Genomic DNA, 20,365 nt, shown 5'->3' with positions numbered 1-20,365 from the left:
TTGATTTACACTTTGAACTGGTCAAGAAGCAACACTAACTTACATGAACAATTTTTCACTTGCTTAAAAAAATTTGTCACATTATGTTTACGTGATCAACTGTGGAGACATTTGGTGAGTACTAAATTTGGGATTCCACACAAAACTACTGACATTGCTTCTCTAATTTTATCCTGATATTTGGATCTGCAAGTTAATGTAATAACCAAATCTGCTGGTCAGGCTTTTTTACAGAGCAAATGGGAACAAAACCTGCTGTGCTGGCAAAATGCATGTATATATAAGTTGATCAACAGAACGTTGCATGCTTCTTGTGTTCAGGCATCAAGTGCCTCTGTTACTAAATTGCTTTGTGCTTATTACAGTATTCATGGTATTATAGTACAACACTGAATGGTATTTGTGATGTCGAGTTAGTGTTTTAGACATTCCGTGTGATTTAGCAAATTGAATTTTTTTGTGCAATTTTTCTCACTGGAATGTAAGAAAACATCCTCGTTTAAAATATAATGATTTTGTGTACTTAGTTATTTAATTTGTAATTTGATGATTCACATCTTTTTTTTCATAGTGATTGCTGAGCACATCTTTTTCATGGACAGAACCTAGCAAGGTAAGAGAGCCTAAATGTAGTCAAAGAATGCAATTAATAATAGAATCATTTTAACATTAAATTTGGTTGTGAATGCTGATTATTTAGTATAAGATACAGAGCACATTCTTGACTCACACATGGTTGTTATCCAACACCTTGCTGCAAACAACAGGTTCGGAAATTATGTACACATGATATCATGTATCAAGTCCAGTGACATCTGATCTCCCCCCATATTATCTCTCACTCTGTTCATGATACCCAGAGTTTTCTAACATTTGTTGTACATTAATATAGATCTTGAAAAGTACTGGCTGTTCTAAACTTACCTTTTTCTCAAAAAATAAGATTAAATCTGTTTTCTAAATTCATTCCAACAATTTTATTTATACAACGCTTTTGTAAGAAATAGCCTGAGGCACCCGATGCATGTTAAAGCAAATTTAGATATCTGCACACATGTGATGATACGGGGACAGATAGCCAAGGTCTAGTCAAAGCGATGGAGTAATGGATTTAAGGAGGGAATTCCAGATTTTATGGCTGAGGGAATTAAAGGTACAAAGAACCTTTATGTCAAAAACTTGTATGCTCCTAATATATTCTCTCTCAAACTGTTATTTTTACAATTATATTAACTTAAAATATTATACAGAACTCAATTATGAGAATTTTAAAATTTGAAGTCTCAATTCACTTTGGAGCAAAGTAAAATATTGGGGGAGATTAAAGCTGAGTAGTTTTGAAAGAGAGCATCATGAAATATGAACAACGTGTTGAGTATAATCTGATGAAATAGTTCACCACAATTATATAATTTATATAAATATATACATTTGTGTCAGCAACTAGTATCAAAGGTTACTCAAAGAGGAAGATCGGAGGATACATTATGAGATGTAAAAACAAACTGGACTAACTATGCCTTAAGGCAGAGAGAGCTGACAGAATAGAATGAATATCTAAAATTTGACAAGTTTTCAGATGGTATACTTTGCAATATTGATGAATAATTATTTCATTACACATTGCTTAGGTAGATAACCTGGGCATATTTTGGCATTTTTTTGCTCGTTCATGATGTCTAATTTATTCTGATGCAAATTCAAAAAAGAAATACTGAACTTTTTAATTGCTTACTTAGTTAATAAACATTTTTTTAAAATATGTAAATTCGCAAGAGACAACTAAACACCTGTCTCTTGTGTTCAGATTGTATCTTACAAATGTATACCTGAGTATCATGTTTTACAGCACTCACTATAATCTCTAAGTAGCCGACTGTCTAATAGCTTGTAGTTGACACCAAATTGCTAATTGTTAACATTTTAATCTAATTTTAGGTGGGTTTAATGCATTCAGCATTTGGATTCAGGTTGAATTATATTGATTTTGTAAAACATCTGTTTCTGGAGTGAAAGAATTCATTTTTTTGACATTCTTGTTGATTTTCAGTTTATTGGGCATGTACCTCGTCTGATTGGATATGTTAGCCTAATATGAATATATACAGTCTTAAAGCCAACAGGTGCAGATTTATGTGTGGTAGGTTAAATTAATATCACAACAAGTGAATTCCTGAATGAACTGTATATCTAGAAAAAAACATGTATGTTACATAAATAGATGCAAAGCTTGAGCAAATTATCATTTTATTTATGATGCCGTATTTTGTTTTATTATATATATCTTGTGTAAATAAAATTACTGGTCCAAAACCTATGACTGACTCTAATAAAAATTCAAACCCTGTCAATATTTCAAAGCAAGGAGAATCAAATGATCATGCACAATATCTCACAGGAATTGCTGTAGAGGGTAAAGTTCCTTTGCTAGGGTCATTGTGTCTCAATCTTAACTATGTAGATATTAGGCAGGGAAACGTATCCTCCTTGTTGCAAGTGTGCTCAGGCGAGTGACCACTGATGCTGAACTTGAGAAAATATCTAATCCAATAGTACTAATATGTGACATAGGGCTTGAAAGCTTAACAATTAAAAATACACTTCATTGTCTTCATGTAGTTAGCAGTGAAATTCAAATATTTTATAAATCATGTTTTTGATTTTACTCTAAGAAAGTTCCTTATAGTTCAACCTGATAGAACTGTTGAAAAAGCTCACTTTTTTTTATTTCTTCTCCTATTTGCTTAATTGTTAATGCCATTTTAAATATATATACTGATGAAATCACAAGAAGCAGCTAAAAATATGTTTACAGTGTCCAAATTGCACTTCAAGAATACATTTTTTGGTGTCACGTTTACACATCTTCCTGAAATACTGAGAACTGGATGTCATCGCAAATGGACAGTCGTTCTTATAATTAGAAGTTGACCCATATGGTTTTTTGATTTATGATTTTTATTCAAGCTTAGGTCCAGTTTGATAACTGCAATATTTGAGCAGTAGTTTATCAAAAGTCATTAAGAATTAAATAGGCTGGCAATTCTTGGGTATGGATATGACATCATCCTTTCTACTTCAGGCAGTTTGTTCTCAGCTAGCCATCTGGTGTCTCCTGTAAATCCATGACTTTGAACATGGTCTCAGACCCTGTTGCTGTATTCAAAAACTACATAATTTATCCAATTATGTATCTTCCATAGCCCCATATTCTGTACAATCATGGGATCATCATGTATATATCTAGTCTAGATAAGCCTCATAATTCCCTATCTGCCTTTTAGCCTTTCTAAAAGCTTCTGTTGTTAATGGTGTTATTGTAGACCTTGAAAATTGTGACTGGAAATAACAAAATTCTAATGTAAATCTCATTTTCTGTATTAGTTATAGTAAAGGAATAATAGAACTGTATCTAGCAAACTTAATACGAAGTCGAGTAAAGCTTTGATAAAATAATAACATTTGATCAAGTTTACTGAAGTAGTACATGATGACTACATTCAAGGTATAGTAAAAGCTATAAACAGCTTTATATTGCAAATAGGTTCTTCTGATGAAGGGCTTTTGCCCGCAACTTCGATTTTCCTGCTTTTTGGATGCTGCCTCACCTGCTGTGCTTTTCCAGCACCACTCTAATCTTGATTCTTCCTCCCTTAGCCTGAAATAACAAGATACAAATGAGAATCTGTCATCCTCCACCTACAATCTGTAGATTTGAAAGCCTAAAAGAAGTCAATTTTTTCATTCACAGTAAACACTTCTATTTTACTCACTGATGGTATACCAGTAAACATAATCAGCTATCTTGGAACACAGAATCTCAGTGACCTTCTTCGCTGCTGCTCCAGTTGGAAGGAACCCATTGAGAAAAGGATCATGGCCAGACCACGTGATTGTGGCCTCAATTGGCAAATGTTGAGCTGATAGTTTTGAAAATTATTATTTTTAAATATTGCTTTTGCATGAATATCAAAAATAAATAGATGTTCAGCATGTTTGAGATGAATGTAAGTTATTCTGATTGCAGACCCAGATTTCAAATATGCAATTTAAAGGAAAACACCAATCAACATTTTTTTTTGTTTTCAATCATTAAAAATCCCCAATATTACTTTATGAATTCATTATGAAATTAGCATTGACACCATAGCATCAATAATTTTCAAAACTATCAGTTAAACATATGCTAACTGAGTTTGGCAAGGCATTGTTGTGGGCACAGGGAGCATGCGACAGAAGAATGCAGGGTGGGCAGATTGTGATGTCAGTCAATGCATATGTCTGATTTGGTGGCAGCCTTGCCATTTTTGGCCTGAACATTCTTTCTTAACCTTGTACAGCTGAACATATGCACAGAAACAGGAAGTCACTATCCTGTCCCCTATTTCTACCCCAGTTCCCACCACACCTCTGCACAATCTGGGCAAACAGTGCTACTTGAGGAATCATCAACTACTTAAAGTTTAAGTTTCTGATAGATTTCTACTGGCTGTTGTGGCACTTGCAAGTGGTTAATGGCTTGCATTGCTACTTCAAGCTTCTGAGCTTACAAGGAGTTAAGGTGTTACAAGGAGTTGAGCTAAGGTGGTGATTTAAGTGGGTTTTTTTCTCTCATGGGAGAAAGTGAGGACTGTAGATGCTGGAGATCAGAGTTGAAGAGTGTCGTGCTGGAAAAACACAGCCGGTCAGGCAGCATCGGAGGAGCAGGAGAGTCGATATTTCGAGCATAAGCTTTCCTGATAAAGAGCTTATGCTCAAAACGTCAATTCTCATGCTCCTCGGATGCTGTCTGACTGGCTGTGCTTTCCCAGCACCACATTCATTGACATTTTTTTCTCTCATGACCGCTTACAGCCAGTCAAGTGTGCAGTTGTTTGTATTCCACTTGTCTGCAATTTGGCAAGATGAATGAACTGAGGTGGCACAGAGCAGACCAACCTGCTAGAAGATTAAGAAGGAACAGGGGGAGAAAGTCTTTTAGCAGAGGTATAATTATCTGATTAATGTCTTTAGGGAATTATTCCCCTGCCTTAATATAATGAAGAAGAGTGTGTGTCACACATGTCTGCTTTACTAAAGAAGTACTCACTGAAATCTGCCAGTTGTTGTAGCCACAACCACTGGGAGGACAAGAGTATGAGTGACGGAAAATATGGTCTGGCCATGATCCTTTTAGCAATGGACTGCTTCCAGCTGGAGCAGCAGAGAGGGAGGTCACTGAGACTCTGTATTCCAAGGGAGCTGACTATATTTAATGGTATACCATCAGTGAGTAAAATAATAGCATTTACTATGAAGGGAAAAAGACAATTATTTTAAATGTTTTTCAATCAGTATGTTATCTCATATCTAACTTCATCAAATTCAATTTAGGTTATGTAAGAGAATAGAAATGGGAAGGTATTAGAATCATGGAGATGTACAGCACAGAAACAGACCCTTCAGTCCAACTCATTCATGTTGACCAGATATCCTAACCTAATCTAGTCCCTTTTACCAACACTTGGCCCATATCCCTCTAAATTCTTCCTATTCATATACCCATCCAGATGCCTTTTAAATGCTGTAATTTTACCAGCCTCCACCACTTCCTCTGGCAGCTCATTCCATACACACACCACACTCTGTGTGAAAATGTTGCCCGTTAGATCCCTTTTATATCTTTCCCCTCTTACCCTAAACCTATGTCCTCTAGTTCTGGACTCTCTCACCCCAGGGAGAGAGAGAGAGACCTTGTCTATTTATCCTATCCATGCCCCTTATGATTTTATAAACCCCTATCAGGTCACCCCTCAGCCTCCAATGCTCCAGGGAAAACAGCCCCAACCTATTCAACCTCTCCCTATAACTCGAATCCTCCAACCCTAGTGTCCCAATCTTCAATTTATTCTTTGTAATTATTTTTTGCTTGCCTGTCTGTGAAAATTGTTTAATATAGTTGGCACCAATTTATTGAAGTAATTAGTTTTTTGTTATCAGAAATGAAATAAAAATAAAGTTGATGCTTTAACTCTTTGGAGTTCTGTCACAACTCTGGGACGAAACTGCTGGAAATTATACCCCACTCTTCCATGAACCATTAAAACACTACAAGGGATCAATTGAATCACTGAGCTGATTAATCTGCCTGATTTTTATTACTGTCAAAAAATGTGGTACTGGAAAAGCACAATAGGTCAGACAGCATCCAAGGAGCAGGACAGTCGACGTTTCAGGCTTAAGTCCTTCATTCCTGTTGAAGGGCTGATGTCCGAAACGTCAACTCCCCTGCTCCTCGGATCTACCTGACCTGCTGAGCTTTTCCAGTGCCACACCTTTTGACTCTGATCTCCAGCATCTGCCGTCCTCACTTTCTCCTTGATTTTGATTACTATCTCTGATAAAAAGAAACTCACACCAGGTGTCATCAGTACAAGAAAGCAAATTGTATTTATTGTAAATAAACATATCTGTTAACAAATTACAGATTATTAATAACACAAACTTAAACTGTATTCCTTTTAAATCCCAGTGAAGAAGTACATTCTTTCACAAATATGACATCTAGGACAGACAGTTCTGCAGAAAAATCATAGTGGAAAATATAGACAAAAAAGGAATAAATTCTGTGGATCAAGATTTCAAACCACAAAGGTGGAATAATTGAATTTCTCATAGTTCTTTCGGTTTGTAATGATGATATAATTTATTGGTTACAAAGAACATTTAACTTTTGGAGAAACTGGATTTGATATTTTTTCTGAGACAAACTGGCACCAGGTCTCTTGGGGTTGGAAAACTTCCCAGGAATAGCTTTTAAGGTGAAGTTGCAGTTTCTCAAAACTGTTGCAGTCAGACCTCTGGAAAGCCTGCAAGCCAAGACAGATATCTCTATCTCTCTCACTTCCTCTCTTTCTCTGAATGGCAATTATTCAATTGATTGATTGATTGTCACGTGTACCGAAATACAGTGAAAAGCTTTGTTTACGAACAGTACAGGCAGGTCATAGCAAACAAGGATGTACAGTCATAGGGAGTAAAAAGCTTAGGTAGAGGCAAACAAATTACGTTGCTCAGATGGTATACTAGGCAAGATCAACATAAGCGAGATCAGCATTATTTGAATTTAGAGACTCCATTCATCAGTCTTATAATGGCCGGAAAGGAACTGTTTCAGAACCTGCTGGTGGGTGTGTTCAAACTTCTGTATCTCCAACCTGAGGTTGCAGGAAATCATTACTGTTGTGCGATGGGTCTTTGATGACATTGGCAGCCTTTCTGCAGTAATGAGCTGAGTAACTGGAGTCTGTGGATGGAAGGTTGGTTTCCATGATGGTCTGGGTTGTGCACACCACCTTCTGTAGTTTCTCTCAGTCCTGGGTGGAGTAGTTATGGTACCAAGTTGTTATGCATCCTGACAGTATGCTTTTGATGGTACACCATCAAAAGTTGGTGAGGCTCCTTATGGATATGCCAAATTTCCTGAGCCACCTGATGAAGAAGTGGCATTGTTGTGCCTTCTTGACTGTTGTAAGTCCAGGACAGATTGTCGGTTATCATCACTCCAAGGAACTTGATGCTCTTCAAACTCTCAGCCTCAGTTCCATTGATGTAGATGGGGATGTGTTCTCCTTTTTTTCTGAAGTCAAAGGCCAGTTCTTTAGTTTTGAGAGAGAGGTTGTTATAAGACCATAAGACATAGGAGAAGGAATTAGGCCATTCAGGCCCTTGGGTCTGCTCTGCCAACCAGTCATAGCTGGTGAGTTTCTCAACTTCATTCTCCCACTTTCTCCTCAAAATCCTTGCTTACCTTAATACTCAAAGCTATCTTTATCAGGGTTAAATATACTCTATGACCTTGTCTCTACAGCCTTCTGTGGCAATGAATTCCATAGATTCACTACTCACTGGCTGAAGATGTTTCTCCTTTTCTTCATTCTAAATGGTCTTCCCATTACTCTAAGGCTGTGCTTTTGGGTCCTGCTATCACCTACCAATGGAAACATCTTCCCAACATCTACTCTGTCCAGGCCATTCAGTATTCTGTATGTTTCAATTATATGCCTCTAACCTCTCATTGAGTAGAAATCCAGAATCCTCAAATGTTCCTCACATGTTAAGCTTTTCATTTCTGGGACCATTCTCATGAACCTCCTCTGAACACACTCCAGGAGTAGTACATCCTTCCTGTGATAGGGTGCCCAATCTGTGCACAATACTCCAAATGTGGTCTGACCAGATCTCTATAGGGCCTTAGAAGCACATCCTTTGTATTTGCCTTCCTAACTACTAAATAAACCTGCAAGTTTACCTTGAGAGAATCCTGGGCTAGAACTCCCAAGTCTCTTTGCATTTCAGACTTCTGAATTTTATCCCCATTTAGAAAATAATCTATGCCTATATTCCTCTTTATAAAGTGCATGACCTCACACTTTCCCACATTGTACTCCATCTGCCACTTCTTTGCTCACTCTCCTAACCTGTCCAAATCCTTCTGCAGCCTCCCCACCTCCTCAATGCTACCTGACCCTCTACCTATCTTTTTATCATCTGCAAATTTAGCCAGAATGCTCTCAGTTCCTTTATCTGGATCATTAATGTGTAAAGTGAAAAGTTGTGGTCCCAACACTGAGCCTTGTGGAACATCACTTGTCACTGGCTGCCATCCTGAGAAGGACCCTTTGATCCCCACTCTCTGCTTTCTGCCAGACAGCCAAGCTTCTATCCATGCTAGCACCTTGCCTGTGACACCATAGGCCCTTATCTTACTCAGTAGCCTCCTTTGTAGCACCTTGTCAAAGGCCGCCTTGAAGTCCAGTAGATAACACCCATTGTCTCCCCTTGGTCTAACCTGCTCAGTACTTCCTCAAAGAATTCGAGATTTGCCAAGCATGACCTTCCCTTAGTGAAACCAGGCTGACTTTACCCTATTTTACTATACACTTCCAAGTATTCAGAAATCTCATCCTTCACAATGGATTCCAGGATCTTACCCATGACCGAGGTTAGGCTAATTGGTCTATAATTTTCTGTCTTTTGCCTTACTCCCTTTTTATCGAATGGGTGTCACATAAATGATGTTCCATTCCTCTGGGGCCCTCTCTGATTCTAGCAATTCCTGAAAGATCACCTCTAACACCTCCACTATCTCTTCAGCTATCTCCCTTACAACTCTGAGATGTAGTAGTCCATCTGGTCCAGGTGATTAACCCACCTTCAGGCCACTTCTCATTGCACTACATCACCAAGCCCTGTATCTCCCTCTGCATTTTGATTTGTCATCGTTAGATATCCATCCTACTATGCTGGTGTCATCAGCAAATTTGTTGTTGCCGTTCATTCAGAATTAGGCAACACAATCATGGGTGTGCTGGAAATTCAGTCGGGGACTCAGCACACACTCTTGGGGGTCTCCAGTATTAAGTGTTATTGTGGAGGAGATGAAGTTGTCTACCTTCATTGATTGGGTCAGAAAGCTGAGGATACTGTTGCAGAGAGGGGAGCTGAGACTAAGGTCTCGGAGTTTTGGGATCACTTTGGAAGGGATCATGGTGTTGAAGGTGGAGCTGGAGTCAATGAGTAGGAGTCAGATGTCTCCTTGTTGTCCACCTGTTCCAAGGATGGGTGCATGGCTGAGCAAATGGCATCCGCTGTGGACCTGTTATGTTGGTAGGCGAATTGCAGTGGATTGAGGCAGGCTGGGAGACTGTAGTTGATGTGGACTGTGTCCAGCCCTTGAAAATCTTCATGATTATAGAGGTCAGAGAGACTGGGCAGTAGTCATTAAGGCACATTACATGTGCTTTCTTAGGTACTGGGATGATGGTGGTCTTCTTGAAGCAGGTGGGAGGAGGGAGAGGCTGAAGATGTCGGTGAATACAGGATATGAATGCTTGACTGGGGACACCGTCCGGGCCTATCACTTCCAGGAAGACAGCTGTAACAGTGACAGTGGGTACTGGTACATCCAGGACTGTCGGGGTAGGTGACACTATGCCGCTGGCATTCTGCTTGAACTGAGAATAGAAAACATTGAACACATCAGAGAGGGATGTGTCTTTGTTCACTATCTTGCCCTGCTTCATTTTGTATCCCATAATGTTGCTTAGACCTTGCCATAGACTGTGGGAGTCTGTTTGGTAGGTTTGGGTCTCTAATTTGGAGTTTAATCTGTCAGTTTCACAATGAGGTGACTGGTCAGGTTGGACATAAGTTTTTGCTTGAGTTAGATGTTCTTCTTTACAGAGTCTTTGAGTTGTTTATTTACTCAGAGAGTTGGAGTTGTGGGGGGGAGGGGGGATCTGATGACGCGCACACATGTGCACGCGCGTGTGTGAAGCATGAAGGCTTTCTGCAGGTCTGAGTGCACAGTTTTGTGAAAAACTGGAACTTAACTCTACGCAGTTTTGTTTTACCCAGATACTTATTGCCAGTATATGTCACAAAAGTATCAAATACTTCTTCACAAGTTCCATGATCACTTTTCCACTTTTGACCTTCAAGTTGAAAACAAAATTGGTTCATCATTTGCAACACGTAATACTTCAATTTCTCCCGGTTTATAGCTCCAAAGAAATATACATATTCCTTCTGACATAAAGCAAAATGTAAGGAATGGTGCTAAACAGATTTCTGAGCTTGCATTCATGACCTACATATGCTGGAACCATCTCCTTTAATGTAGCAATGCATATCTTCTCAGAAAAGTTTTATGAGTTAATTCTGTATCTTGCTTTTATGTTCTTAAAAAAACAAAACTCCAGTTACTCCCATTTTTGCTATGGATTTCCTTTAGACTGCGGATGCCATTTTATTGAAAAAGTGAGTGTATAAATTAGGTGGGTTTCCCATTTCAGCCTGTGATTATCACCTGCTTTATTTCATTTAAGGGAAAGCCATAAGCTTAATATTGCCCAATTGGAAGAGTTCAGCCAACAAGTATAGCACATGCTTTGAATGTTGTAAATGATATTGGGTTTGGTTTTGTTACACTGCGCTGAGCCAAATATAATTGATGGGACTGTTCACTTTTATATCCCTGTCAGCCTAATATTCAAAAGTAAAGCCTTTGTAGAGCATATGGAACCTCGGTGGACCAGACAATTGACTGGTATCATCTGCACTAGTCATTAACAAATAGCTCAGAGTCTGAAACAGGAAATATTCGTACATTTAATTCATTGTCTAATCAGATATAGAAAATTAAATAAAGGGAAGGAAAGAGATTGGATTAAGAGTGAGACCATAAACTGAATAAATAAGACAACACATTTTTACTTGTAAAAATTTCTGATCATAATGAAAATCTAAGGGAATGAGATGCACCCTTATAAATCTTATTTTTTAACAAAATTTATGTGCTTTGCTGGTTATTAAGATTTGAATTTATACTCAACCGAATAAGCCCTAACCTTTTATGCCTAGTTTATTCTATATCTATGAATTCAGTATAAAATATCATTACATTGAATTTATTTGAATGCAAGTCAGTAAGTATAATTTCTTAACTGCACAAACTTTAAACAAGCAGAGTATTTGAGAATTATTTGCTGATGTTTGCACATAGAACAAAGAACAAAGAAAATTTACAGCCAACAAACAGGCCCTTCGGCCCTTCAAGCCTGAGCCGATCCAAATCTACTGTTTAAACCTGTCGCCCAATTCCTAAGCATCTGTATCCCTCTGCTCCCCACCTACTCATGCATCTGTCCAGAAGCATCTTAAATGAATCTACTGTGCCTGCCTCTACCACCTCTGCTGGCAATGCGTTCCAGATACCCACTACCCTCTGTGTAAAGTACTTGCCACATGTATCCCCATTAAATTTTTCACCTCACACTTTGAAAGCGTGACCCCTCGTTATTGAAACCTGGCCAATTCCTTGTGAATGATAGTGAGTGCTGTTAGTCTCACTTATTCTGTTCTTTTGTATCCAGCACATAACTTTCAGGAGTTGTACTCATTAATGTGTGCTCAGTGCTGCATCATTTAACACCTTATGCTTTTCAGATAGCAAAACCCAGTCTGAGAAGCTGTACGATTTAAAAGCTTCTCAAATAAGAAAAAAGTCTCACATTGTCAATTCTGAGTTTTTACTGCTTTTTGGAATTGTAATGTGTAAGTACGTGCAACAAAATGTGCACACCAGGCCTGATGTTTTTGTGTCCTTGCTTTTCAGTTGTTTTAACTGAGGAAGTGAGTGGACCTGGATAAGAAATTTAGAACTGCAGCAGCACTGGAGATGAGTGGGATGAATAGCACCTCTAGTTGCTTTTGACATGGCCATTCTGGCACTCCTGACTGGGAAAGATATTTGTGCAGGTCTTTCTTGCATTCACCTGCAGCCTCCTACCTGTGGCTGGTCTGGCAATTTGAAAGAACCATATTGGCTGATTTGAAACACACACTTTGATCATACAAGTCCATTTAATATATTGCTTGGCACTCACCAATGAACAAGCTTCAACTGTGAGAGGAGCCTGGCACAATCTCTTTCTTTTGAAATGCAGGCATCCAGCTTGGAGATAAGGTAATTTGTAATAGAATCTCCTATTTCAAGTCTATGGAAGTGCTGTAGCGTGATTTTGGAACTTTTTTTATGGGTTTCTAGATTTGGCAATAAGTCTTGCTGCATACTTACAGGCAGGGCATTAATTGACCAGTCCACTCAAAAGCTGCAGCGGGTGTGAGAGTTGCAAGTTCAGTGCCTCTGGGCCTGCAACACACCAGGAAGGTGGAGCGGAGTTGTTGCAAAGAAAGTGAGCTTGGCATGAAGCTCTCTACAAATTGGAGCAGGCTCCTTCTTAATCCTGGACAGTGACAGAAGGCTGTCTGGCCAGTCAGCCAATGGCCCCAGTATCTCAGTGTGAAACTTCACATGATCTAGCAAGCCACTCAAAATGAGGCCTTGCTAATATGTTCACTTCCAATGAGAGAATGAATAAATTATGAGAATGTAACAGTCCATGGTCTCTTGGATGTATCATATTTGCAAATGCTTAGTAAAAGTTCCAGAAAAGCAGAAGCACAATTTCAAGAAGAGCCTGGCTGAATGGGAAGAATCTCAGAAAGAAGTAGCAGCCAAGGATTTTTTTTCCTAGGGCAGGGAAGTCCAAATCTAGAGGGCATAGGTGTAAAGTGAAAGAGAAGAGAGATGAAAGCGATTAGAGAGGCAACTTTTTCACACAGATTGTGTTGCGCATATAGAACAAGCTGCCAGAGGAAGTGGTAGAGGGCAGGTGCAATTCCAACATTTAAAATCATTTGGACAGATACATGAATTGAGAAGGTTTAGATGGGACCAGTACAGTTTAGGAAATCTGGTCAGCATGGACGAATTAAACTGAAGGGTCTGATTCCATGCTGTATGATTCTGACTCTTAAATCTTTACACTCAGCATTATTACTGGTCAATTGAAAATAAAATCCTACAAAGAAAATCTGAATCAACTCAAATAGAATCAGCCACATGTATCGTTACTATTTTTGGTAATTTTATAATTATTTACAAATGATTATTTGTGTTTATTCTGTACAATGCAGAATGATTCAAAGACTGTTATCTCTTATCTCAGATATTTGATGTGAGGGACAAGCCTTTGGAAAGGCTAAAAAGGCAACTCAACAGAACAGCTGTGAAATCCAGTCTGCCTTGCTAGAGATAAAACTAGCAATTATTTTTGGAAAACATATTAAAATTTCAAGTTAATTCCAAAAAACCACAATCTTGAAGCGATAACCTACGTATTGAGGAAACACAGGTCTAAAATATAGTTTACTGATTTAGATTTTTTAGCTACGTTTTTACTCAGTTTGTTCTAGCTAAATACAGCAAACTCAAAATTATACCTATTTTGCTTTAGAGTGGCAGCTTGCCCTGTATATTACATGGTTACTCAAACTAGTTTTAAATGATATTTTTGCTGTAGATTTTGTGACTTTATATCTGTTTTTCCCTAAACATTCACACCTGGAAGTCAATTTGTGGACATACCACTTAAGCGGAAAGAACACCTGGTTTGGTAAAAGTAAGTTCTCCTTGGCTCCTCACAACACTGAGACATTTTTTTGCATGCTCCTGTGTTTAATGTGCCATAAATGAAGTTAACGAAATGTATTTTTAAGTTGGTGCAAAATATATTTACTGTTGAAAACTTCATATGCCTTTGAATCAGCAATCTCCTGTGATTCTGGCAATCAATGCGCTTTATAGACCATAGAGCATAAAACCAGGAAGTCTGGAATTGCTGTGTAACTGTGTAAAGTGCTTATCTTGATATGTAGGAGAAAGTGAGGACTGCAGATGCTGGAGATCAGAGCTGAAAAATGTGTTGCTGGAAAAGCGCAGCAGGTCAGGCAGCATCCAAGGAGCAGGGGAATCGTTGTTTCGGGCATAAGCCTGAAGAAGGGCTTATGCCCAAAACGTTGAATCCCCTGCTCCTTGGATGCTGCCTGACCTGCTGCGCTTTTCCAGCAACACATTTTTCAGCTCTTATCTTGATAGGTAGTCAGTTAAGATTTGATGTTAGATTACAAGTAAATTCAAATAGAATTTGGGAACCTCTTGCCGGGTTTTAATAATGGAAACCAGCAGAAGTTACTTCTGTTCAATTTTTCAAACTGAGAAAATTATCGCCTCATTATATACTGCTAGCGTGTTTAAAATAAGTCAGTTAGGTAGATAGCTAGCATTTTGTACAAATAAATACAAACTGCATAAATTTGATTCCCATTTTGGCTCAGGTCATCTTTGAGCCTGCTTCCTTGTGTTACCAAGAGTGGATGACAATAACAAACTACTACAATCAAAATTTCTCTTGATAAATGGCTCATAATGAGGCAAGAACCTTTGGCACAGTGGATGTTAATGGGTGTGCAATAAATAGCATGCAAGTACTGCACCATAGAAAATTGAGCTGGATAATAAGTTAGCAAAAGAACATTTCGAATCATTGAGTCATACAACATGGAACCAGATTCTTTGGTCCATCTGGTCAACACTGACCATGTTCCCAAACTAAACTAGTCCCAAGTTAAACATCACACAACACCAGTTGTCCTGAGAGCCGGGCAGTTTGCTACGAACAATGATCTGTTTGAGGTTTGGCGGTTGTTTAAAGGCAAGTAGTGGAGGTGTGGGGAAGGTCTTGGTGAGGTGCTCATCCTCACTGATAATGTGTTGCAGGTCACGAAGAACATGGCGTAATTTTTCAGCCCCTGGGAAGTACTTGCAGAGTTACATTGCACTTTGCTCAAAAACTGCATACATTCATGTCGAACTCTGAGCTCAAAAACTGCATGAATTTATGTAAAACTCTGTTATCTCACTTTTTAAGATTAGAATCAATCTAAACATCAGGTCATAGACAGAGAACACAGGGGGCTAACACCTTCAACATATTGTCTAGCTATCGCCATTGTTAACACCTAACTCGAGAATGCAACTTTAAAGAAAAGGTTTTGTGATTTACACATGAAAGAAGTGAAACTATCACTGTATTCTAACAGATGAAAGGCTTAACAATCAATTTTTCAATGTATAATTTCAGTTACATCACACTGCAAATTTTTGCTATAAATTCTGTGTTACGATCGAGCCCTCCACTATCACCTGATGAAGGAGCGTCGCTCCGAAAGCTAGTGCGCTTCCAATTAAACCTGTTGGACTCTAACCTGGTGTTGTGTGATTTTTAACTTTGTACACCCCAGACCAACACCGGCATCTCCAAATCATAAACTAGTCCCAAATGCTTTCACTTGGCCCATATTCCTCCAAATCTTTCATATTCATGTACTTTTAAACGTAGTGACCCCACCTGCATCCACCACTTCCTCTGATAGTTTATTCCACACACAAATCATTCCCTGTGTAAAAGCTTTCCCCCATGTCCTTTTTATAACTTTCTCCTCTCATTTTAAAAGTATGTTCCCTAGTTTTGAACTCCTCCATCCTTGGAAAAAGACTCTTGTTATTCACCTCATGATTTTATAAACCTCTTATTAGGTCACTCCCCAACCTCCTACATTCCAGTGGGAAAATGTCCCAGCCTATGCAGTCTGATTTTATAATTCAAATCCTCCATTCCCAGTAACATCCTGGTAAATCCTTTCTGAACCCTGTCCGATTTAATAATATCCTTCCTATAGCAGGGTAATCAGAACAGCACAGAGAAGAGGCCTCACCAAAATCCTATACAACCTCAACATGACGTCTCAACTCTGATACCCAATGACCTGAGCAACAAAGGCAAGTGTGTTATAGAGTCATAGAGATGTACAGCATAGAAACAGACCCTTCGGTCCAACCCGTCCATACCGACCAGATATCCCAATCCAATCTAGTCCCACCTACCAGCACCCGGCCCATATCTGTCCAAACCTTCCTATTCATATACCCATCCAAATGCCTCTTAAATGTTGCAATTGTACCAGCCTCCACCAGTTCCTCTGACAGCTCATTCCATATACGTACCACCCTCTGTGTGAAAACGTTGCCCTGTAGGTCGAAAACTTCTTAACCATCCTATGTACCTGTGATGCAAATTTCAAAGATTTATGGAGAATTGTACACAATGTAAAACTCAGAAGTGGATAATTTGGCCAAATCGATCTGAATTTACTCACGTAACTTCCTGTCCTTCTTCTCCTGATTCTTTTTAACATTCTATTAATTTCCCCCTCATCTGTTTAGCTAGTTTCTTCTTATGTGTATGTGCTATTTAACTTTTGGTACCCCCTGTCATGGTGAGTTCCATTTTCTTACCATCTATTTCTAAAGAAGGCTATTCAGCTTTCCTTATTGGACTCATTGATGACTGCCTTCTATTATGACTCCTAACTTTGATCTGTATCATAAGTGAATGCACACATCTGATCTGCCTTATCCAACTGCTTCTTAATTCTAAAGAGGATTGTTAGGCTACCCATTAGTTTTCTCTTTGCTAGATAAAAAGCCAAGGTTTTGTTTCCATTTTCTAAAAAGTATTCCCGCGTTTCTATGTCATTCTTTGGAGACCAGAACACATTATTCCAAATCTGATGTAAGGGTTTCATGTAACTAATCAAAGACTCATGGAACCACATTGAAGGAAGTTGATCAGATATAATACCACTGTCAGATCTCTGAAAAGATCTATTAATCAGTCTCACTTCCTCGCGGAAGAGGGAAAGAAACTTCTATTGCATACATTTATAGAAGGAAGAGGTCTAATCTTTTTTCGTGCAATCTTTTTGTTCCTTTTATTTGTTTTCTCAGTTTTCATCTGCACATTGTGTAATCTGCATGGATCTCTATGATATGATAAACCTGACATTTATTATCTTCTGCTGTTTCCCATTTATCTCAATGTCTTCAAATTGTGGAACTCGGACTTACATGTCATTCTTTTTCCCCTCTTTTAAATGTGGCTGGTGCTTAATTGAGCTAATCATCAGTTAGCAACCTTTTGTTGCTTTATATATTATTTTACCCCCCCAATCTTTGTTTTCAGTCCACCTCAGTTACTGAGGTTAGCCCTCTTCAAATTTCACATTTGATTTTTCTTGTTTTTTTAATCTTAATGTCAAACACAAGGCCTGTTCTAGTCAGGATTTTTCCATTGTCACTGCAGTCTATAGGCAGCCAATGATGAAAGGTGTTTTTATATAATTTAAAAAAATGACTCCCTGAAAAGTCAGGAGGAGCAGGAGGTACGGTAAGTAAATTTGCAGATTAAGCTAAAATTGGAGGTGTAGTGGACAATGAAGATGGTTACCTCAGAGTCTAATGGGATCTTGATCAGATGGGTCAATGGGCCGAGGAATGCAGATGGCGTTTAATTGAGATAAATATTTTAGAAAGGCAAATCAGGGCAGAACTTATACACTTAGTGGTAAGGTCCTGGGTAGTATTGCTGAACAAAGTAACTATAGGCCGTTGAGTCTCACTTCTGTTGTGGGCAAAGTCTTAGAGAGAATTGTAAGGGAGAGGATTTAAGAACATCTGGATAGGAATAATGTGATCAAGGATAGTCAGCATGGTTTTGTGAAGGGCAGGTCATGCCTCACAAACCTTATTGAATTCTTTGAGAAGGTGACCAAGGAGGTGGACGAGGGTAAAGCGGTAGATGTGGTGTATATGGATTTTAGTAAGGCATTTGATAAGGTTCCCGTGGTAGGCGACTGCAAAAAGTACAGAGGTATGGCATTGAGGGTGAGTTGAAGGTTTGGATTAGGAAATGGCTGGCTGGAAGAAGACAGAGGGTAGTAGTTGATGGTAAAGGTTCATCTTGGAGTGCAGTTACTAGCGGTGTTCTGCAAGCATCTGTTTTGGGACCATTGCTGTTCATCATTTTTATAAATGACCTGGAGGAGGGGCTAGAAGGTTGGGTGAGCAAGTTTGCGGATGATACGAAAGTTGGTGGAGTTGTTGACAGTGAGGAAGGATGTGTCAGGTTACAGCGGGATATGGATAAGCTGCAGAGCTGGGCAGAAAGGTGGCAAATGGAGTTCTATGTGGGTAAGTGTGAGGTGATTCACTTTGGTATGAATAACTAAAAGATGGGGTACTGGGCTAATGGTCGGATACTTGGTAGTGTGGATGAGCAGAGGGATCTTGGTGTCCATGTACACAGATCTCTGAAAGTTGCTACTCAGGTAAATAGTGCTGTGAAGAAGGCATATGGCGTACTGGCTTTTATTGGTAGAGGAATTGAGTTCTGGAGTCCTGAGGTCATGTTGCAGTTGTATAAGACTCTGGTGCGGCCGCATCTGGAGTATTGTGTGCAATTTTGGTCGCCATACTATAGGAAGTATGTGGAGGCACTGGAACGGGTGCAGAGGAGGTTTACCAGGATGTTGCCTGGTATGGTAGGAAGATCGTATGAGGAAAGGCTGAGGCACTTGGGGCTGTTTTCATTGGAGAAAAGGAGGTTTAGGGGTGACTTGATAGAGGTGTACAAGATGCTAAGGGATTTAGATAGGGTTGACCATGAGAACCTTTTTCCACGTATGGAGTCAGCTATTACGAGGGAGCATAGCTTTAAATTAAGGGGTCGTAGGTATAGGACAGATGTTAGGGGTAGATTCTTTACTCAGCGAGTCGTGAGTTCATGGAATGCCCTGCCAGTAGCAGTGGTGGACTCTCCCTCTTTATGAGCATTTAAACGGGCATTGGATAGGCATATGGAGGATAGTGGGCTAGTGTAGGTTAGGTGGGCTTGGATCGGCGCAACATCGAGGGCCAAAGGGCCTGTACTGCGCTGTATTTTTTCTATGTTCTATGTTTCTAAAGACACCTTAGAGTGCAGAGTTCCTTGAAAGTGAAGTCCCAGGTAGATAGGAGAATGAAGCATTTCATATGCTTGCCTTTATTAGTCAGTGCATTGAGTATAGGAGTCGGGAAGTCATATTGCGGCTGTACAGGATATTGCTTAGGCCACTTTTGGAAAACTGCACGCAGTTCTGGTCTCCCTGCTATAGGAAGGATATTGTGAAACTTGAAAGGGTTCAGAAAAGATATACAAGGATGTTGCCAGGGTTGGAGGGTTTGAGCTACAGGTAGAGGCTGAGTAGACTACGATCTTTTTCCCTGGAGTGTTGGAGGCTGACCTACAGAAGTTTATAAAATCATGAGGGGCATGGATAGGGTGAATAGACAAGGTCTTTTCCCCATGTGGTTGAATCCAAAACCAGATGGTATGGTTTTAAGGGTGATGGGAGAAAGGTTTAAGAGACCTAAGGGGCAACTTTTTCAAACAGGTGGTGATGTGTGTGATCTGAGTTGCCAGAGGAAGTGGTAGAGGCTGGTACAATTACAACATCTAAAAGGCATCTGGATGGGTATATGAATAGGAAGCATTTAGAGGATATGGGCCAAATACTGGCAAACAAGACAAATAGTTAGGATATCTGGTCAGCATGGACAAGTTGGACTGAAGTGTCTGTTTCCATGCCGTGTAGCTCTATGTATCTATGACTCCATGGTTGTGCTGAGAGTTCTATTATTACCCACTATTGCACGACTGAGAAAGATTTTCAGCTGTTCTGCTGGTGAATTCAGTGACCTAGCAAATGGGATCGAAAAATACTCAGAAGTGGTATTCATCAGAAATATCCCAGAAGTGGGGTTCATCAAATACCCAGGTTGCCTCTTGAGGCAACCTGAGTATTGACTCCTCATGCAAACAATGCCACTGAGGCATGAGGCTGACCTTAATGTCTCCTGATAAAGGTGCATATGGAATCAGAAAATTTCCACCTTCTAATTTCAATAAAGAATAAAGGTATGGCAGAATCTCAGCTGGTACCATTCTATTAGTTTCTCTATTCTGTAGTCACATGAAATCTTTGATGACAATGTCATTTCATTGAAGGCTCTCTGTGCAGTACTTTTCTTGTGCAATGATTA

The 20,365-nt window shown here is 39.3% G+C and overlaps 1 long non-coding RNA gene across 1 annotated transcript; it reads left to right on the top strand.

Moving 5' to 3' along the window:
- The first annotated feature begins 331 nt into the window (after window positions 1–331).
- LOC140463859 (uncharacterized) lies at window positions 332–13,997 on the top strand. The gene is made up of 3 exons (XR_011954793.1): window positions 332–481; window positions 572–613; window positions 13,956–13,997. It is a non-coding gene; the product is annotated as an uncharacterized lncRNA (long non-coding RNA).
- Window positions 13,998–20,365: the final 6,368 nt, after the last annotated feature.

Source organism: Chiloscyllium punctatum, chromosome 39 (assembly GCF_047496795.1).
Source record: "Chiloscyllium punctatum isolate Juve2018m chromosome 39, sChiPun1.3, whole genome shotgun sequence".
In the NCBI taxonomy this organism is placed as follows: Eukaryota; Metazoa; Chordata; class Chondrichthyes; order Orectolobiformes; family Hemiscylliidae; genus Chiloscyllium; species Chiloscyllium punctatum.
The sequence above is the reverse complement of the archived record's forward strand: the minus strand, read 5'-3'. Positions and strand labels throughout refer to the sequence as shown.